The sequence below is a fragment of the Mauremys reevesii genome, linkage group 12 (genome assembly GCF_016161935.1).
Source record: "Mauremys reevesii isolate NIE-2019 linkage group 12, ASM1616193v1, whole genome shotgun sequence".
Classification (NCBI taxonomy): Eukaryota; Metazoa; Chordata; order Testudines; family Geoemydidae; genus Mauremys; species Mauremys reevesii.
The window spans coordinates 44,131,880-44,145,744 of record NC_052634.1 but is presented as its reverse complement, the minus strand read 5'-3'; the positions used below and the strand labels follow the sequence as shown (position 1 = coordinate 44,145,744).

Here is a 13,865-nt window from a genome sequence, read left to right as displayed (position 1 = left end):
TTGGTTTGGCACGATCTACCTTTCGTAAATCCATGCTGTAATTTGTCCCAGTTGCCATCGGCCTCATGCTCCGTAACCACTCTCTCCTTTAAAATTTTTTCCATGACTTTGCATACTACAGATGTTAAACTAACAGGCCTGTAGTTACCCGGGTCACTTTTTTTCCCCTTCTTGAATATAGGAACTATATTAGCTAATCTCCAGTCAAACGGTACAACCCCCGAGTTTAGAGATTTATTAAAAATCATCGCTAACGGGCTTGCAATTTCACTCGCCAATTCCCTTAATATTCTAGGATGAAGATTATCCGGGCCCCCCGATTTACTTCCGTTTAGCTGTTCAAGTTTGGCTTCTACCTCAGATACCGTAATGTCTACCCCCATATCTTCATTCCCATCAGTCCCTCTATCACTATTACTTAGCCCTTCATTAGCCTAATTAAAGACCAAGGCAAAATATTCGTTCAGATATTGTGCCATTCCAAGATAATCCCTAATCTCCACTCCGTTTAAAGTTTTAAGCGGTCCCACTTCTTCCTTCTTGGTTTTCTTCCTATTTATATGGCTAAAAAACCTTTTGCTATTGGTTTTAATCCCCTTCGCTAGGTCCATCTCCACCCGGCTCTTTGCCTTTCTCACTGCTTCCCTACACCCTCTGACCTCAATAAGGTAGGTTTCTTTGATGATCCCTCCCATTTTCCACTCCTTGTACGCTTTCTGTTTTTTCCTAATCACCCCTCTAAGACGCTTGCTCATCCAGCTCGGTCTAAAACTGCTACCTACGAGCCGTTTTCCCTTTCTCGGGATGCATGCCTCTGACAGCTCCTGCAACTTCAACCTGAAATAACCCCAGGCATCATCTGCCTTTAGATCCCTAAATATGTTAGTCCAATCCACTTCCCTAACTAGTCGCCTTAATTTAGTAAAGTTAGCCCTTTTGAAATCGTATACCTTAGTCTCAGATGCAATTTTGATTATCCTCCCATTTATTTTGAAACGAATTAGCTCATGATCACTCGAGCCAAGGTTGTCCCCTACAACTATTTCCTCAACAAGGTCCTCGTTACTCACCAAAATCAGATCTAAAATGGCATCCCCCCCCGTCGGTTCAGCAACTACTTGATGAAGGAATTCATCAGCTATCACGTCTAGGAAAAGCTGAGCCCTATTATTATTACTAGCATTTGTTTCCCAATCTATATCCGGGAAGTTAAAATCCCCCATGATCAAACAGTTCCTATTAGTATTTACCTCCTTAAAAACATTAAAGAGCTCTCTATCTATATCCAGGCTAGATCCCGGCGGTCTATAGCACACCCCAATCACTATCCCAGGGGAGGCTCTAGTAGTTTTCTTCCCCAATGTGACCATTGCCCAAACAGACTCCGTATTATCCATTGCATTGCTAGTTATTTCATTACATTTCACCTCATTATTGATATACAATGCTACTCCCCCACCTTTACCTTTGCATTGGTCTTTCCTAAACAGCACATACCCTTCCATACCTGTACTCCAGTCATGGCTACCGTTCCACCATGTTTCGGTTATTCCTACGATATCCGGTTTCAATTCCCGGACCAGGAGCTCCAGTTCCTCCATTTTGTTACCTAAAGCCTCTCCTTTTCAATTTAAAGCTCCATGAAAGGAAAAAAATAATGAGGAAGAAAGCATAGAAGCTATGGATGTAGTTAAGAAAGGACTTGGAGTGATAAAAGACCAAAGGAAGGAAAGTATCAATATTTCTGCCTGGTTTTAAACTAGGGATCTTTTGCAAGTTAGGCAAATGTGATAACCACTACACTATAGAAACCAGCTACTGTCAATTTGGGAGCCCTTTTCTAAGGCTTTCTCAGTAGCTGCTACACCAGCTGATTTGCCTTTGAAGAACAGGGAAACAAAGGGCACCAAGAACTTATGTTTTTTGGATGAGCCAAGAAAAGGGAGTAGCATTGTCCCCCTCGGGTAGCCCCTGTTCAATTCAAGGTCAGAAAGCAAAACTCTTCTGCAAGAATATCCAAAAAATATTGTGTTTCACTTCACTTCATAAGTACAGTTGTGTGGCAATTAAATGATGACTCTAAAGTTTCATAAAAGCAAAGAACATTAAACAAAATAGTGTGGGAAATACAGATGTATCTGAGAAAATGGCTTGGAATGAAGGAAGACAAAAATTGATGGGTCGAGAGAACGGGCCCTGTTTCCCCCTGGTTTGGAGCTTCTCTCACAACTACTGGAATAGCAAAGCTAAGCAAATGGGGTTCTATTGTTGCACAGGAGATTCAAGTGAGGCTATTTTCTCCAGATAGAATTAAATGGTCATGTCAGGAGTGGGATTTGAAACCACATCTCTATGCAGAGACCAGAACACCCAAGAGATAGGGAAAAAAGAGTCTTAAAACTGGCACTTTAGACCAGTCCACCATCCTCCTGCTACAAAAAACATGACTTATCAACCCTAGTTTTCATTAATAGTTGATGAACTCTTTAGGGAGGTCGAGATGGCACATCTCTTTCAACTCCTAGAGACCTTCTACAGCACAGCTGAATTTTAGACACACTCACCCGGACCTAAAGTTACACATTTCCTGGAGCTCCATGAGTTCTGTGGTGTTGGAATCTCCCTGCTCGCATTTTAAGTGAACAAAAGATGGGTGCTGGCATTCTGAGACAGTAATGGTGAACCTCAAAATCCTGCCCTGTGGGCCAGACAGTTAAGCAACCAGCACCCACAACCTCTACCATGATAGCATCCTGTCTGGGAACAACTCACTTACCAACAGCTGGGGTGTGAAATCCTCATTTCTTTGTTGTTCTATCACTGTAGTCCCCACTTTCCTATTGCTTGTCTGTATAATCTCTGTCTGGTGCTATGATTCTTTCTGTCTGCTATATAATTAATTTGTTGAGTGTAAACCAGTTAAGGTGGTGGGGTATAATTGGTTAGATAATCATGTTACATTATGTTAGGATTGGTTAGTTACATTTCAGTAAAATGAGTGGTTAGGGTATAGCTAAGCAGAACTCAAGTTTTACTGTATAGTCTGCAGTCAGTCAGGAAGTAAGGGGGGGAATGGGAATGGGGATGGGGATGGGGATGGGGTACTGGAATTATGTTTTGCTAAGGGGGGAATAGGAACAGGGAATGGGAACAGGGACACAGGCAAGGCTCTGTGGTGTCAGAGCTGGGAAGGGGGACACTGAGGAAGGAAATTGGAATCATCTCCCGGGCATAGAAAGAAATGGCTTTTTGGCTTTTCATGATATGGGAGTCAGGTTCATTCACTGTTCAGAAGCAATGTGCTCAGAAGCCTGTTGTGTTTCATTTCTTAGGTTCTGCTGCCATCGTGTAGCCATTTCCTTCCCCTCCTTTCTGTCCAAAGCGCAGAGCCCAGTTCCTCCAGGGAGAGAAGGACATCTTTCTTCTTTCCTTCCTCAACAGCCCCCTTCCCTGGAGAGAAGTTTTCCCCAATAAACATTGAATTGCTTGCACCTTTGAACTTTGTGTATTGCTACTCTCTGGTCATACGAGAAGGACCAGGGAATGGGAGGGTGATCGGATATACCCTCTAACAAGTACGTCTATCAGGGTGTGAAAAACCCCAGAACCAGTATAATTAAGCTGACCTAAGCCATGGTTAGATAGTGCTAAATGAAAGGAAAGATTGTTCTGTGAATGTAGCTATTACAGGGATGGAAAACCCCTCCTCTCACTGTAGCAATGGTCTTCGCCACAGTGCTATAGCAGCATTTTAAGTGTAGACAGCCTCAGAGCAAGACCAGATTTGGCTCTGTGGATGCTCCGGCACTAAGACAACAGTAATGACAATATACTAATGCATCTGTAGCTGGCAGGATTTGAACCTGTGTGGAGAGACCCCAGTCAATTTCTAGTCCATTGCATTAACCAGGGGTAGTTGATTATTTTATCAAGAGCCAAATTTCTTGGTCAAGGTCTAGTCAATGTCTAGACACCAGAGAAAATAATAATAAGAATATAGAAAGATTTTGCACTCACTATGGGCATAACTATGACGATTGTTTCGTGTTTCACTCTATATATTTGGCACCACTGCCTTTCCCTTTAGTCTTGTAGTTTACCAAGGGTAAAACTAAATATCTCTTCAGATACCAGGGAGTGTTTATGTTCATTCCTGCTAGCTACACAGGGGTTTCATGTATCTGCTTTCAATCCTCCAGCTCTGCCGGGATAAGTAACATTTCAGGCTGTCACTGAACTGAAGAGGGGAGATCATTTTTTGACAGGTTACGCCTCCTCTTAAAAGTGTTTGTCTGGCTGGCAGCCCTGGTTCCCAGGTCTCTCCTGAGGGAAGAAAGTTTCTGTGCAAAATACTAAAACTTTTAACAGAGAGGAGGGAAAGGTGATGGCCACATGATGGGGCCAGTGTGTACGACAACATGGTTCTTTTATGTGGGATGACTCTGAACACTGACTGATCTCCACTCCCTTGGATTTGAAGAGATGTTTAGTTTTGCACTTGGGAACCTGTAAGGCTGAAGCAATGTTATGGATGGTGACACTACGATTGAAGGGTTATTTAATGTTGTAAAAATTGTTAAAAACACTGAGCTTAAACTGGAACTACCTGTTATTAAAGGCTGGTTTCCCCACCTCAGTTCCACAAGCTCTGCTAGAAACACCCTGGGTTCTCTCCTGCCTCGGTGGGAACTGCAGGGAATCGTCCCCTGCTGCCCTTGGCTCCAGGCTGGTTTTTCTGGGGAGGGGACGTGGAATTGATTTGTTTGCTGTTGAGAAGGGAGCCAGGCCAGTTCTCAGGGAACGAGAACTCCCAATATCTTCCCAGCTCAAAGCTGCCCTGTCCCAGCCTCTGTTCCCCTGGGGACCCTGCGTGTTTGACTCTAGAGCAGGCCGGGAGCAGCAGCTGAGGCAGAGGACAGCCTGGGCCGGGCAGGTGCTAGGAGCAGAGCATCAGAGGCCTCTACTGGCTCCCTCCTCAGCAGGAAACAATCAGTCCCCACCCGCACCCTGGGACAGCAGCCTGGAGCCAAGGGCAGTGCCCAGTGGGGGTTTCTCTTTTTCCTCTTCCTGGGGTGAGCAGGGACCTGGGGGTGTTTCTAGCAGAGCAGTTGGAACTGAATTGGGAACCAGCTTTTAATAACAGGCAGCTCAAGTTCAGACTAATTTTGTTACAATTTTCTTTATAATGTAAAATAATTCAAAAGTAAACGGGCAGGAATGATTGGAACTCTTTTCTCCCAGGCATAGAAAGAAATGGCTTTTTGGCTTTTCAAGGTACGGGAGTCAGGTTCATTCACTGTTCAGAAGCAACGTGCTCAGAAGCCTGTTGTGTTTCATTTCTTAGGTTCTGCTGCTGTCATGTAGCCATTTCCTTCCCTTCCTTTCTGTCCAAAGCGCAGAGCCCAGTCCCTCCAGGGAGAGGACATCTTTCATCTTTCCTTCCTCAACAGCCCCCTTCCCTGGGGAGCCCTTTGCTGGGGTCTGGGTGAGGAACAGCTGTTTCTGAGGATTAATTTCACACCATATTTGGTGTTGATATATAGATTTTACAGCCAGACTAGATCACTAGGTACCTCTGCTCTGACCTGATTCAGAACAGAGTCCAGAGAATTTTACCCAGTGACTCCTACAACCACCCCAAGATCTTCTGGCTGAACGAGGACGGTTCATTCAGAAAGTCATCGTGTTTGGATGTAAAGGTGGGAAATGATGGGGAAATTGGCCCCTCTTTCAAGTTTAAATGTTGTAACTTCTACATCTAGACCGGGGTGGCCAACCTGAGCCTGAGAAGGAGCCAGAATTTCCCAATGTATCTGCCAAACGTGCACCTTTGTATGCAACTACTGAGTCAATTGTGAACCTTCCCATCATTATCATTATCCCTGTGAAATGATGATGGTGATGGACACTTGGCTCTATATCCCAGAGTGCTCTGGACATCTACATGTTGCATTAGCCAATCCAACCATTCGGCACTTGCAGATGGGCAACTCTGTATTGTGCCTGAGTCTTGTACAGCTGTGAAAGGCTGGTAGATGCCGATATTTTCCCATCTTTTTAGCCAGCACTAATACCCAGCCAGGACAGGGCTGGGAAGAGAGAGAGAGCAGCAGGTTACCCCAATTGTTTCCTGCTCGCTTTTTCTTGACTAGCTTCACCTCTGCACCAACTTGCACTTTTCCTGGGTGAGCCTGGCTAGCTCAGTTGGCAGAGCATCAGACTTTTAATCTGAGGGTCCAGGGTTCAAGTCCCTGGTCAGGTGATAAACTTCTCACTATGAGTGTAAAAATCTGACTTTCTGGAGTCTTGTTTGGTGTTACTCTTTCTCTTCAGGATTTTCCTTTCCTAAGAAGGGCCTTTGTGTGGGGGGGATTGAAGGAACAACTCCTTGACATCCCCTCTGTCCTTGCAGCCTGGAGGAATAAAGGCCTCTGGGCATAGAGCATGTTCCTCCCCTGCACACACACACACAGACAAACACACAGAATATCCCTAAGGAATTAGAATCACCTGCTGCCTTCCCCTGTCCTGCTGGATCCCCAAATGAAGATGCTCTTCAGCCTAAACCCATGTCCCCTCTTTTCCCAGTGCCCCTCAGACCCAACCCTCAGTCCCTCCTATGCTCACTGCTCCTCACTCCCAACCGGAGCCTGCTCCTCTTCACCCTTCTCCTCTGTCCCAACCCACAGCCCCCTCCTATTCCCAGTGCCCCTCAGACCCAACCCACAGGCCCCTTCTCCTCATGCTGCTCCTCAATCCCAACCCACAGCTCCCTCCTTCCCTCCAGCAGCAGGTGCTTCAGACCCCCTCAGGAAGATTTTCTTGAAAGGTTTCATGTATGAGTCTGCATGTGGATTTTACAGTATGTTGGAAATAGGTTGGGTTGTTTGCCGAAATGATCACTTGTGGCTGGTGTTGGATTCCCAGTCTCCATGTTATTGGATCAGGAGAAACAAAGGGTCGTTATCCTTGATGTGTGAATCAAGGACTCAACCCTGGGTGTAAACTAAATGAGCTGCCCACAGATTCTGGCAGCCACAACGAGCATTTGGTGCGATAGCTCAGACCTTTCCCTGTCCCAGAGAGAGGGGGTCATCTGCAAGGGGCTTGGACCACTGACCTATCAGCTCTTAACTCCCAAACTTTCAGTAACTCTATTATCAGTGCCAGTGAGTGTAATTTAAACCATAAGAAAAACCACACTGGGCTAGACCAAAGGTCCATCTAGCTCTGTATTTTATCTTCTGACAGTAGCTAATACCAGGTGCTCTAAAAGCATCTCAACAAGGCACCACTGGGAGTTGAACCCAGCATCTCCTGTTTACAAAACAGGTACTTTAACCAGCTAAACCAGGGTGCCTGCCTGTGGCTAAAGTAGAGTGTCTGCTCACACCTGACTCCCCGCATCCACACCTGGGCCCCACAAAGCAGAGCAGCAGGTGAGGTTTTTCTTGCAAGCTGTGTGTGTGTGTGTGTGTGTGTGAATCTTTGGCCAGGTCTGCACTACAAAGTTATTTCAACAGAATTATATTGCTCAGCTGTGTGAAAAACACACAACGCTCCCTCGGTCGGCAATGCCACATCTGGTGACAAAACTGCCCTATTTTGGTTACCAAATAAAACCACTTTGATGAGCTTTTTGCAGCAAACTTAAAGTGACAGAGTGTCAGTGTAGACGCTGCTGTTCATTATATCACCATAACTGGCCTCCTCTAGTATCCCACAATGCCCTCTGTGAACTCGCCTGCCCTGCATTCCTGCTGCAGAGCCATGGGCCCCTCCCCTTTCATCGCTCCGGGAAGTTCTGACAGCTGAGCCTGCTGCTCTGCTCCGGCAGCCAGGAGCAAATCACTGCCGTGGATGCTGCTCTCTCCCGCACTGTGAACACAGAGCAGGGTGGCGGGAACTTCCTTACATGGGGGGGCACCGGCATCCAAACTATGACACCCCCATGACACCCCTTCCCTCGAGGAGGCTCTTACCTTCTAAACAGGGACTTCTGTTTTCTAGTAAAATCACTAAAGGGAAGGAGAAAACTCAAAAGAGGTTCCTCCTGGTGCTCACGTGCCTGAACCCAAATACTCTCTCAGTCCTCAAAGAGAGACCTGGAGAAGGAGACTTGTTGAAGCAAAGCCACAGGGGTCTCTGAGGTTTCCCTGGCCCCCTCGCCCCTGTCCTGCCTGGCTGATGTCAGCATCTCTCTGTGAGGTCACCACCTCCCCACCACCTTTGACCAATAGTCTGAGGTCCTGCAAAAGGCCTTTGTGATGTCACTGCCTGTCACGGACTCACAGATCGTGCCCACTCTTGGCCCCGTGCGGTCCATGGGGGGTGCCCCTTTCAGTGCGACAGCCCTTCGCGGGGGTCCACTCTCTCTCGGGGTCAGGCCCCCCACCTCCTGAAGCCGCACCTCTCTGAGCCTTAGCACGTCTGTCTCTCGCCGTGGGCCCCCTCAGGGAGTCCACGCGCTCTGGACCCCCTGGGCCTCCTCACCCCCGAAGGGGTTGATGCCCCCTGTTCTCTAGACCGGAGTGACTCTCAGCCAGCATAAAACAGGAGGGTTTATTAAGAGTTGAACACAGCACAAGAAACTCTCAGGGCCTCAGGCCTGGCCTCCCTCAGCCCAGCACATCCCAGTCCCCCTGCAGCCAGGTGGGCTCTGCCTGCTTCCCCTCGCCAGCCCCGAGCCCCCCTGCTTCCCAGCTGGGCCTCCGATATCCCCGGCCCCAGGCCCCACCTCTGTCCATTGTCTTTTCTCCAGGTAAACAGGGTTGCCTGGGCCTCCTCCCCTCTCTGCCCTCCTCTGGCTGGAACAGGTTGGTCACGGGGTCCTCTCCCCGCAGCCCATTGTCCTCTCACTGGCCAGAACTGGCTGTGACTCCTGAGCTGGGTCACCAGGTCACCAGTTGCTGGGGTCTCCATCCTCCAGGCCATCAGCCGGGGTCCCAAGTCCCTCTCCGATCCTCTGTAACAACAAACTCCCTCTCCCCTCACCTCGTTAAACCAGTAACACCCAGGGACACTGAGTCCCGCTCCCTGTGCATGCGAACCACTGGAAAACACAGAAAACCCTAAGAAAATCCCCCACTTCGTCACAGAGCCCAGCACCTCTCCTCCTCTGGGCACCTAGAGCAGAGGCGGCTGGTGCTGATGGCTCCAAGGGACGGCTTAAAAGCCACAGAGCAACTGAGGTCAGGGCCAGAGGAGGGCAGGCCCATGCCTATGTGTGGCCTTCAGACAGGCACAAAAACACCCAGCCAGGCTGCTCCCTGCCATGCCAAACACTCGCTGAAGGCCACCCACAGACCAGCATGCAGGGCGGCTGCTGATGCTCAGTGGCCAACATCAGAAGATGGTAGGAAAGCAGGGCCAGCCCCCCTGGTGCAGCCTCTGACCGTTCCCACTCAAGGTGCTCACTTTTGCAATGGGGCAGGAGATTTTACCCCAAGAGGCTTTTCCCCAGCTGGCGAGAAGCAGAGAAACACCCAGGCTCCCAAGGGGCTATGTAGCAAACCCCCTCAAGCACAGGGACAGGAGCACACTTGGAAGAGGGAAACTGCTCCACACGCTAGCCCGGGCAGCCGCCCATTTTCTTTGGCAAGTCAGGAAGGGCAAAGGCGAGACTGGAAGCACCTGGGCCTCATGCCCCAGCCTTTGTGACACCCAACCCCAACTCCTTCCCGGGGCTCTAGCTGAAGCCAGAGCATTGGCCTGAGTGGCCAAGAAGAGGTTCCAGCCCTGAAGGGAGCAGGACGTTCAGCCCAAAGGTAAAACTGCACAAGCACAACCACGAAGGGACTTGAACCCTCAATCGCCTGATCCAAAGTCAGACGCCTTATCCATTAGGCCACGTGGTCACACAGGAAAAGGCCCTCCAGGCACTTCTTTGGAAAAGGCCGACACTGACGCCTCCAACGAAGTGGGGATTCACCCACGAAAGCTCATGCTCCAATACGTCTGTTAGTCTATAAGGTGCCACACGACTCTTTGCTGCTTTTGCAGACACTGTGTTTCTCAGGTCAGCTACTGAGGGGGGCTGAGACTCTCTGGGCACAAGAAGTCGAGTTCCCAGCGACACGTGAGACTTAATTCTCTGGAGCCAGGTGCAGGGCTTTGGCAGGGAGGCTCAGGCATGGGGGATTGGGGTGCAGCGGACGGACCGGCTGTCTAGGTGGGGAGATTTAGTCTCACTGAGGAGGAGGAGGAGGAGGAATCCTGCTGACAGGCAGTGGCCAGGGCCGGTGCAACCACTAGGTGAACTAGTCGGCCGCCCAGGGTGCCAAGTGGTTGGGGGCACCAAAAGCACACTCAGGGGCGGGAGTGGAGGTGAGCTGGGGCAGGGGCTGGGAGGTGCGGGGGGAGGACTGCCCACAGCAAGTACCGGGGGCGGGGCCTGCAGGGGAACCGCTCCCTGTCCCAGCTCACCTCTGCTCCGTCTTCTCCCCTGAGCACGCCGCCCCTGCTCTGATTCTTCTCCCCTCCCAGGCTTGCTGCACTAAACAGCTGATTGGCACCGCAAGCCTGGGAGGCGGGAGAAGTGGAGCGGCGCCGGCGTGCTCAGGGGAGAAGGCGGAGTGGAGGTGAGCTGGGGTGGGGAGCTGCTGCAGTGGGGGCTGCCTGGCTCTTGGGGCGGCCGAGGGGAAGGGGCGGCACGTCGGGCTCTTTGGCAGTGGGTCCCTCGGTCCCTCTTGGAGGAAGGACCTGCCACCAAATTGCCGCCGAAGAAGGCGGCGGTGGAGCTGCTGCCAATCACTATCATGACTTTTTTTTTTTCCCCCTGCCGCTTGGGGTGGCAAAAACCCTGGAGCCGGCCCTGGCCCCAGCACACGTCACAGCCTGGGGCAGGGAGATATTGGGGGAGGGAATGAGGGAAGATGGGGGGAGGGACAGCCCCATAGACCCATAGGGGCAGAGAGATATTGGGGAGGGATGGGGAGAAAGGGAGGAGAGACCCAGCCCCATAGACCCATAGGGGCAGGGAGATATTGGGGAGGGATGAGGAAGAAGGAGAGACCCAGCCCCATAGACCCATAGGGGCAGGGGATATTGGGGTCAGGAGGAGAGGAGGGTGTTGACAGAGACCCAGCCTGGGGTGCAGGGAAATGGGGTGGGGTGGAGGAGCTGGGGAGAGAAGAGACAGGTGGGGTGAGGGGGTGGGGGGGTGAAATGTTGGTCCAGGGAAACTGAGTCACTCTCAGGCCATGTTGTGCAGGGGAGCACAGGGGCAGGGAGAGAGACCCAGCCCCATAGAGCCCAAGAGGGATCTTGAGGGCAGGAGAGGGGATGGAGGGGGGAGAGACCAATCTCCATAGACCCCCCCGAGGCAGGCCCTGAGGGGCGAAGGGGGGAGGGAGGGATCCAGCCCTGTAGGGGCCGGGAGATATTGGGGGCAGGAGGGGAGAAGGGGGATTGGCAGAGACCCAGCCTGAGGTGCAGGGGAAATGGGCTGGTTTGGAGGGAGCTGGGGAGGAGAAGAGACACAGGGCAGGACACATGTTGGGACAGGGAAACTGACTCACTCCGAATACATGCAGAGCAGGGCAGGGCAGGGCGGAGGCAGATCATGCTGGTCCCAGGGTAATTTCGAGGGGTTCTGATTCCCCACTCAGCCGTGGGGCTCCCCTCTGGGCTGAGGAGCCCTGGGGTGGGGCGGGTGCGGGGGCTGGGTGTGTGTGTCAGACTGGGGGAGCTGCCTGGGCAGAGGGGCTGGAACCAGGGGCGGCTCCAGGCACCAGCACACCCAGCGCCTGGTGGGGGGGGCAAACTGCAGGGGGGGGCTCTGCTGGTCACCGCGAGGGCAGCAGGCAGCCCAGCCCCGCCCCCACTCTACTCTCCTCACCCCCCTCCCCTCCCAGCGCTGGGGCAGAACCCCCGAGTCCTGGCGCCCAGCCCGGCCCCTCCCCCATATCCCCACATGGCCCCATCCACCAGCCCCCCCCCCGAGCGGGGAGAGACGAGGCCAAGGGGGGGGGCGCTGTGGGCGTGGCGCTGCGGAGGTGGGGGCAGGGCCAGGCCGAGACCCCGGGACACTGGAGTCGCGTCAGGAGCCGGAGGGGGGCGGGGTCGGGGCTCTCTGGGGGCGGGGCGGGAAAGTTGCTCAGACAACGCCCCCTCCCGGTGCACTCTGGGAAGCGTAGTTCTCTCTCTCGCTCGCTCTGTCACACGCGGCCTCTATTCGCCGCGCCCCTCCCCGCTCCCTGATTGGCGGAGAGAGCGCGGGACAGAGACTTGGCGCGTGGGGGGAGGCCCCGGTTCCCTCGCCCCGAGGCTTCGCTGCCCCCCCCCGCCGGGCGCGCGCTGTGGCCGTTGGGATTCGAATCCCGCGTGGGATCCGGGCTGGGGGGGGGGGGTCCCAGGGCAGAGGCAGCGCGGAGTGAAAGGGCTTCACCCCCCCCCCATCTGGGCCTGGGGGGCAGCAGCGGGGGGGGGGCTGAGCTGCCTGGGAGCAGCCCCACAAGCGGCAGCCTGGGGCCGCGGGGCCCCTCAGACCCCCCCAACCTGCCCCCGCAGTGTCCCCCCCCCGCTGTGACCCTCCCGCCAGCCCCGCCCCGGCGTCCCCTCCCCACCCTGTCTGCTCTGCCCGGCCTGTCCCTTCGCCCCCTTCCTCAGCGCCCGACCCGCCCTGCTCCCCTCCCCATCCCTGTCCTCAGCACCCTGCCCCCTCAGCGCCCCGACCTCCTCCTCCGCCCCACCCCGACATCCCCTCCCGTCCTCAGCACCTCGAACCCGCCCTGCTCCTCCTCCCATCCCAGTCCTCAGCGCCCCGCTCCTGCCCCTCCTCCCCTCAGCGCCCGCCCCTAATTGCCTCCAGCCCATTTCTCCACGGCTGGGCCCCACTTTCCCATCCCCCCACTGCCCCAGTCCATCCCCAGGGTGTGAGGTTCCTCATCTCCAATCTCTGCTGCCCCCAAACCTGCTGGGTTCCCCTTTTCAGCCACTGTGGGGTCCTCCAACCCGCCCACGCCCATCCACTCTGGGCTCTAAATCCCACATTCCCACAATGCACCTTGGTATCCCCACCCTCCTCTGTCCCTAATCCCCCTAGTCCCTTCCCTGAGGTCCCCCTGGACACCCCAACCCACAGTCCGGCCCCCACATACATCCCAGTCACTCATCACACGCTGAGCTAGTCCTTCAGGGGCCCCCACAGCCCCCCAAAATCCTCCATCCATGAGCCCCGTGGGCCTGTGGCCGGGAAGTGGGGGAAGCTCCCACTTTGATGCCCAGAACCCCCCTTATCACCCGCTAGCTCCTGGTATTCTGGCCGGTGTCCAACTTCCCCTTCGCTGTTGGTCTTCAAACCTCCTCCAAGCAACCCCCCCCCCAGTCCCTTAAGCTGCCAAACCTCCCCTGGAGCCCAACCCTGGGGGGGGCACCCCACCTGAAAACCCTACGGCACCATGGGAGTGGTAGTGTCCACTGCCTCCATCTCCCACCAGCCAGGACAGGCCCTACAGCACCATGGGAGTGGTCGTGTCTCCTGCTTCCATTTCTTGACAGCCGCTGCCAGGCCCGGCCCAGACTTCCCGTTTCTGGTGTGAGTCCGGAAGCAGATGCTGCCATGAGGCGGTGCTGGGAAGGGTGGTGCTGGTGTCAGGGGAAAGCAGGAGGAGTAGGTGGGGTCTGTGCTCCTGCGGGGAGGTGCTGCCCTTGCTGTGAAAAGGCCCCGCCATTAGGGGAGATGTCATCTCCCTGCCCTGCCACGCTCTGCACCAGCCCCTGCTTGTCACAGGAGCAGGGCTGGCTCCAGGCACCAGGGTAGCAAGCAGGCTCTCTGTCCTCCCCTTATGCAGCCCAGGTGGGGAACGTGACCTGGATGCAGGGAGCCCTGATGTCGCTCCTTGCTCCCCCCTTACGGCCCCCTA

The 13,865-nt window shown here is 53.6% G+C and overlaps 1 protein-coding gene and 2 non-coding genes across 3 annotated transcripts in view; 1 reads left to right on the top strand and 2 right to left on the bottom strand.

The window, feature by feature from the left end:
- LOC120375429 (zinc finger protein 551-like) overlaps positions 1 to 13,865 on the bottom strand; it is a gene marked incomplete at both ends in the record, with an annotated part of 536,130 nt that overhangs the window by 94,548 nt on the left and 427,717 nt on the right. The window lies entirely within an intron of this gene.
- Positions 6,190 to 6,262, top strand: TRNAK-UUU. Its single transcript has one exon. It is a non-coding gene; the product is annotated as a tRNA-Lys (tRNA).
- TRNAQ-UUG lies at positions 9,785 to 9,857 on the bottom strand. Its single transcript has one exon. It is a non-coding gene; the product is annotated as a tRNA-Gln (tRNA).